At 34.5% G+C, this 6,911-nt stretch overlaps 1 pseudogene; it reads left to right on the top strand.

Moving 5' to 3' along the window:
- Positions 1-236: 236 nt before the first annotated feature.
- LOC120087083 lies at positions 237-6,626 on the top strand (annotated as a pseudogene).
- The last annotated feature ends 285 nt before the right edge of the window (positions 6,627-6,911 follow it).

Here is a 6,911-nt window from a genome sequence, read left to right as displayed (position 1 = left end):
GAATTTTCTTTAGGTTACTAGAAACCTAAATAATAATAGTATGCCTCATACGTGCGTTGGGCCTATTGGACTCTATTCGGAGAAAAGCCCAAACAAAATCAAGAGCCCAAATAAGTGTCAACAGCGATTCAGTCTTCCACTCTCATTTTCGATACTTGCTTAATAAGCTTGAGAGATGATGAAAATGGATTTCAAAAAACAATCAATGGAGGGACATGAGCAACGACGCCACCACCACTACAAACTACTCCGGGAGGTTTGGTGAGGGCGATTGGCTCGTAGTGCGTGGTGTAATGTCGACCAATGGTTCAATATCCGCTTCTTCACATGGACGTATCAGAACAACAGTAGTAGCCAATGCTATGGCGTCCGTTCGTCAAACTCCAAAGCTATTATGGAAACTCCACTACCAATTTTAGAACCTTTCTCGTTTCGATTCCATTGGGAGGGCTCAATCCACGCGCTCTTTTCCGCGTCCGGCCATTAACGACTCTGTTTCTGTTTCCTCTCTAACGTCGACACATATTATTATGTATCATTATCTCGTTTTTTAGAAAAGTTTCAATTTGCTATTACAACATGGCTCTCAGCCTCATCGCTGTTAAGAGACTAGCCCAGGCCCAACAACAAATCAAGATAATAAAAGAAAATGAGAAAAGAAAGGACCGTGCATCACCCAATTCAGGAGAAAATAATTTCTGTTACTAGTTGGTTGTATAAAATCTTAATTAGCCCAATTACTAATTGCCATCTGTAAGATACAGCTATTTTTTATTATTCCTTTATTCTCCTCGTTTAGGATTTACTGTGTATAAAATTACTAAGGCCATATGTGCGTTCATTATGAAAAATACAGATACACAAAATTCCTCTGCTCACTTCTCAATTTCTAAGCTTTCCTTCTTATTTATCGCGACCTTTTTCCTCCTCTGTTTGTTTGCTTTTTTCCCGATTTTCAGGTACAGCAATCGACATTCTCTCTATGACGTTTCTTCATCGATTATTTCGGTTTTATTGATCAGACGAGGTTCGATTCAATCGACATTATCTCTATGACGTTTCTTCATCGATTATTTCGGTTTTATTGATCAGACGAGGTTCGATTCATTGAAACTGTGAAAATTGTTTGATAGTTCTTGAGATGTTGAGATTGTTTGGGGATTCTTTGTGTGAAAGTATTTATTCGTTATTGTTATTGTTCTGGTCGATTATGATTTGTCCTTTCAAGGAAGGAGGCCTTGAACGAGCAGTATTATGCTTTGGCTCATAGTGTGAAAGGATTTATTCGTTATTGTCAGCTTCTACTATTGCTTTTTTGTTTTCGACGGTGGAGAACCCTTTGTTTTTTGTCCTTAGCTGTTTTGTTTTCACTTGTTTATTTGCAATTATTCCGATCTTCAGATATGGACGCTACAGCGGGTCGAAGTTTGTATCCATCGCCCCGTACTAAAACTATTCATCTGGTATGTAACAAAATATTTTTTTCTTTTGGCATTCTTTCTATGTGCAATGAGTTCAATGGTTATTATTATTATTTTTTATTGCTTTGAATTTACTGGTTGTATTTGAACCTTATTACAATCAAATTTACAGGTGAGGCATGCCCAGGGACTTCATAATGCGGCAGGGGACAAGGGCGCGAACAAATACCCATCTTTTGATTGTTTTGATGCTCAACTTACTTCTTTAGGATGGAAACAGGTAAGCCCTATTTTTTCTATTCTACCTTTTTCCAGAATCCCAAACAATTCATGAGTTTTTCTCTCTTTTCCCCCCTCTTCCTGGGAATTGAAACAGGTTGGCAATCTGCGGAGACATGTACGATCATGTGGACTTTCTAAGAGAATCGAGTTAGTCATCACATCCCCCTTGTTCAGGTATCTCATCTTAAAAACGAAGTTATGGAGTGGATGAACCTTTCCTACATGTAAAATCTTTGGATTAAAGGTTCTGGAGTTTGAGTTTCAGCATGAGAGTTGTCTATCAAAATTTTTTATTCGTTAAATTTAACTCACGAGAAATGGTTGAACAATTTCCACAATGTATTACTTTGAGCCAAAGCATAACAAGCCTCTGCCACTTTGAAATGAGGCAAATTTGGATTGATACAACGACTTGCAGTTATCAGTATTATTATTGGCCTGACCACTTTATGAGTTTTTTGGATATCGATACGATATATCCAAAGATTTTTTTTTTCCTTTCCCTTTCCCTTCTTCATGTTATTTGTGTTTTTATTTGTTTACTGAGAACCTTGAGTTCTTATTTTGAATACATGATACTTTACTCAGGTCTGTTCCATTGAACTAAAAATTTATATTGAGTAGTTCAGCTATAAGGCAGGCTCAAATTTTCTTTTTTAAAGTTCTTTGTATATTTGTTAAAATTTAGGACTGTTTTTTAAATGTGTTTTGCATATTTTGAGAGAATGAGTTTAGAAATTCTTCTCCTCTTAAATTCCAAGTTGTCAACTAGCATGAATCTTCCGTATATTTTATAAATTTTTTCGTTATGCTTATTTCTTTCTCTGGATGATTGATGTTGTCTCTTTACACCGTGGAGGATATTTTCATCTTAAATGTTAAAATTTCATGTTTTGCCTCCTACTAATCAAAGATTTGTCATGGTTACACGTAGGACTATGCAAACAGCGGTTGGAGCATTTGGTGGTGAAGTTTACTCGGATGGTATGAATGTTCCTCCATTAATGGTAGAGAATGCAGGAGAGAGCAACTGCCCTGCAATTTCAAGTTTGAATTGCCCGCCATTTTTGGCAGTTGAACTTTGTCGGGAACATTTGGTATATTTTACAAATTCAATTCCAACTTCTCTAAATCTATCTTTATCTTCATTTTGAATGATAGTTATGTCACTTCGTTGCTGTAGTCAAACATAGAATTGTATTCTAAATAAATGTTCACGAGTTCCATAATGGTTATCTCTCTGATGCAAAATGGAATGTTTTGTTGTTGGGTTGCACATTTTCCATTCATGTTGAGTGAAACTTCTTGGAGTTGATGCATGGCTTTAACTCTATAAATCGTACATTTGGGCAATAATTAGAAAAAAGCACGTAAGGTGAAGAATGAACAAATGAACATTAAGCATTATCTGGAATTATTTTCCTACATGCAAATATCAAATTGATCAAGCATTTCCTTTGATATGGATTAACTAATTTTGCCTCGTTACTATAGTTAAGCTCTGTAAATTATCTCACGCTGTATGTTTAGTTAGAGAGGGATGTAAATTAATAATGAAATTGAAAGGATAATAATTATTTTAATTGTATGAGTATCCTATTCGAGATTTTTTTGTTTTACTATCATTAAATTGGATTTTCTTGCATTTTTCTTGGCATGTTTATTTTTTGGCTTTGAGAGTGCTTAAAAATATGTTTGTAATTACTTTATAGTTATTTTATTAGATAGGAGCTCTTTTAATTTGATCCTGTTTGTTGGCTGATTATTTTTCCTTTATCAATGAAAGGTTGATGTCTTTCCATAATGAAAGAATTATGACAAATCATTATATTCTTTGTACAGGGAGTTAATCCTTGTGACAAGAGGCGAAGCATCAGCGAGTTTCGGGCTCTTTTCCCTGCAATTGATTTTTCAATGGCAAGTTGCATTGTTTTTGTCCATGTTGTTGGATGATGTTGTCTTTCTTTATGACTATTTTTCATCTCTATTTTTGGAATTGTACTTACTTTTAGTAAAGAAAAATTGCTTTGCTTTTTCTAGATTGAACACGATGAAGATATCCTTTGGAAGTCAGATATAAGACAGTCCAACAACGAAGTTGCAGATAGGGGACTGATGTTTCTTAAATGGTAAATGTCTACTTCATTTTCGCTGCCATCAGATGTCTGTTTGAATTTGTGCAACCCTTTTGGGATTATTCTCAACACGTTTGGGTGACCACCTTTGCTCTTCCAAATGATCCCATCAACCTATCGTTTACGCTCGATGACCATCTTTTTAAAAGGGAGAATGAGCTTCTTTAGATGAACTTCATAAGAGGTTTTTAGTGGATTGCTGCTTGACAAGAAAGGATTTTCTGAAATTGTTTTTTTTCTATAAAGATAGAAAACATGATTATTGAATACTTTTTCATCTTCTCTCTTCTTCGAATTTCTACTTTTGTGGTATTAATATTTCTTCAAATTAACACATTAATGTTCATTATAGGTCATATAGATTTTATTTTCTCGTAATTGCCATGTTCTATTAGTCAAGAATATCACAGTATCCATTTTTTTTTCCATTCTTCAAATTATGGTATAAATTTCTAAATTTTCTTAGGATATTTTGAGCTTCTTGAATCTTTTATTGCAATTGCACAATTCTATTGATGTGTAATAGATTGATTAATCATACTTCCGTATAGTTGTTATGAGATTTTTGGTTTATGTCTGTATAAATTCGCGCTTCTGGTTCAAACCGATGAACTTTATTTTTCCCTTGGCAGATTCTAGTAATGTAGATTAATTCTGTGCAGTTACTCTAACGAAGGGTGTTTTTTTTAAAAAAAAATTAAGAAAAAGTGGTTTAGGATTGATGAGCTATTCCCTCTTAGATTAAGGCTGAAATTCTTGTTAGTACCTTTGTTTGGGCTTGGGGTATATCTTATCCCTTTCGCTGGGTTACCATATGAAGTTCCTGTTCTATCCAGGGGGAAGCCATGAGGATTGGAATGACCATAACAGGTTCTCTTGTGCGTTCAAGTGCTTCACCCTGTTATCTGCACGACTGCACCTTGGGACGAAAGCAATGAGTACCTTAAATTTTGGATTCCTTGAATAAATTATGAAATAGTTGCAATATCTTTTTCGAGTAGTGAAATTATTTGGATGTTAAAACTGCTGTGACCCAAGTAACTTCTGTGGCGCTTGTTTCAGCGTCCTATAGGTTTGCTTGAATGTATTGTTATTGTATATCATATTACATGCATTATCTCTGAGAAAAACGATTACTCTGTTTCTGCACTTCATGTCTTTTGGGTAATTTAGCAGATTGATATTTGATAGCCTCTTCATTTCTCTCTCTTTTGGTTCTTTACTCCGGCCAGGCTCTGGACCCGGAAGGAGAAGGAGATTGCAATTGTCAGCCACTGTGGATTCTTATTTCATGTATTGAGTGTATTTGGAAATGACTGCCATCGTTCTATAGAGGATGAAATCTGCAAACAGTAAGCATTACTTCGATTATAGATCCAAGATTGTTGTCTCTGAATACTGAACTTCAATAGTTTTAAGCTCGTGGAGGGAAAAAAGGTTAAATTACAATTTTAGTCCTTAAACTTTTAGCTTTGTGTCTATTTAATCCCTAAACTTTAGAAAAATATCGAATAGGTATTTGAACTTTCAATTTTGTGTCCAATAGTCTTTAAAGTTTGGTTTTTGTGTCTAATATGTCATTGGACTATTTGTCATTTTTTTTTCAATTTATGGACTATGGAAAATTTAGGAGCCTTATTAGATATAAATTTTAATTTTGTATTGATAGATCAATTATTTTAAGATTTTTGAGTATGTCAAAGTTCAATTAGACACAAAATTGAAAGTTCAGGTACGAATGGATACTTTTAAAATTCAATGGCTAAATAGACCTAAACTTAAAGGTTTAGGCTCTGGTTGGTAACCTTTTGGTCTTTTTGTTTTTGAAAATTTAGCCTATTTTCTCTTTGCATCTTTCTTGAGTAAAGGAGTTGAATTCTGAGCCAAATTTCAAACTAAGAAATTTATAGGTGAAATGAGTGTTTTGTAGGTTTAATTTTCAAAAACTAAAAACCAAATGGTTATCAAATGAGGCTTAGAGAATACAAAACCTGCACAGAAAATAGTTTATTTTTCCTGCCTAGGGACAAATTAGGTAAGATTGCTCGATAAAGTGAAGACATTTAGATAAACAACATCACAGACATTTAATATTTTCATTATTGATGCTAACTGGAGATTTTAGAGGAGTATTTGTTAACTTCTAGATTTGATTTTAACGCTTGATATTTGATCTTTTTGTTCTTCCCATTGAAGGAGATTCATTTTTTCCTAAGCAGGTTTGCCAACTGCGAGCTTCGTTCGTTTGTTCTTGTTGATTGGAGGTAAGGGTAAGCACTTCCCACAAAATGTCTTTCCTTCGTTCAGATATCTACGTGTCTAGACTCCATCTATTTGGTTCATCATTTGCAGCATGAAGGGAACAGAATCCTCGACGACCAATTTCTCAAGACGACAATTACCTAAACCGCTCGATCATCCCAGTGATGTTGCAGCTGAAAAGCATCCGAAAAGGGAGTTACAAATGAAGATGTGGCTTGAGGAAGATACTACATGGCATCATATTGAGAAACAAAGACTTCTAATTATTTTTGTGTTTTCCTCCCTGGGAGCTTTGATACTCCAACAATGTTTCTCATAATTCAATGTCCATGAATTTCTTGCCAAATTTATTTGGGAGAAGTGCTATCTACCGAGCTTGTTTTGAGGCCTCTTTCTCCAAATGGAGTTAGAGGTAAATGCTTGTATCTGTATCTCATCCATCAGTTGCTTTGCAGGCAACTTCTACACCAACCTGATATGATAATATGAACATCGCTTTCTGTTCAGTATAATTTTTGTCTTCCAATGCTCGTGCTTTGGCCCCTCTATTACCATTTTGTTGAGAAAACTACTAGTATTATTGTAATGTGTACTTTTGGAGAATGAATATCTTATAATTTAATTTGGCAAAAGATACATTATATAGATGAATGAGAAATCTTAATCTAGGATATACAAAATTGTGATAAAAGATGACTATACATATTAATTTAAATATATATTATAACATTCCTCCCTCAAGCTGGAGCGTCAATCATGCCTAGCTTGTGTTGCATAGATGTCTTATTCTTGCTTCGTTTACAGCTTTCAA

The sequence above is a fragment of the Benincasa hispida genome, chromosome 9, assembly GCF_009727055.1.
Source record: "Benincasa hispida cultivar B227 chromosome 9, ASM972705v1, whole genome shotgun sequence".
Lineage (NCBI taxonomy): Eukaryota > Viridiplantae > Streptophyta > Magnoliopsida > Cucurbitales > Cucurbitaceae > Benincasa > Benincasa hispida.
This window is presented reverse-complemented; position numbering and strand designations above follow the sequence as displayed.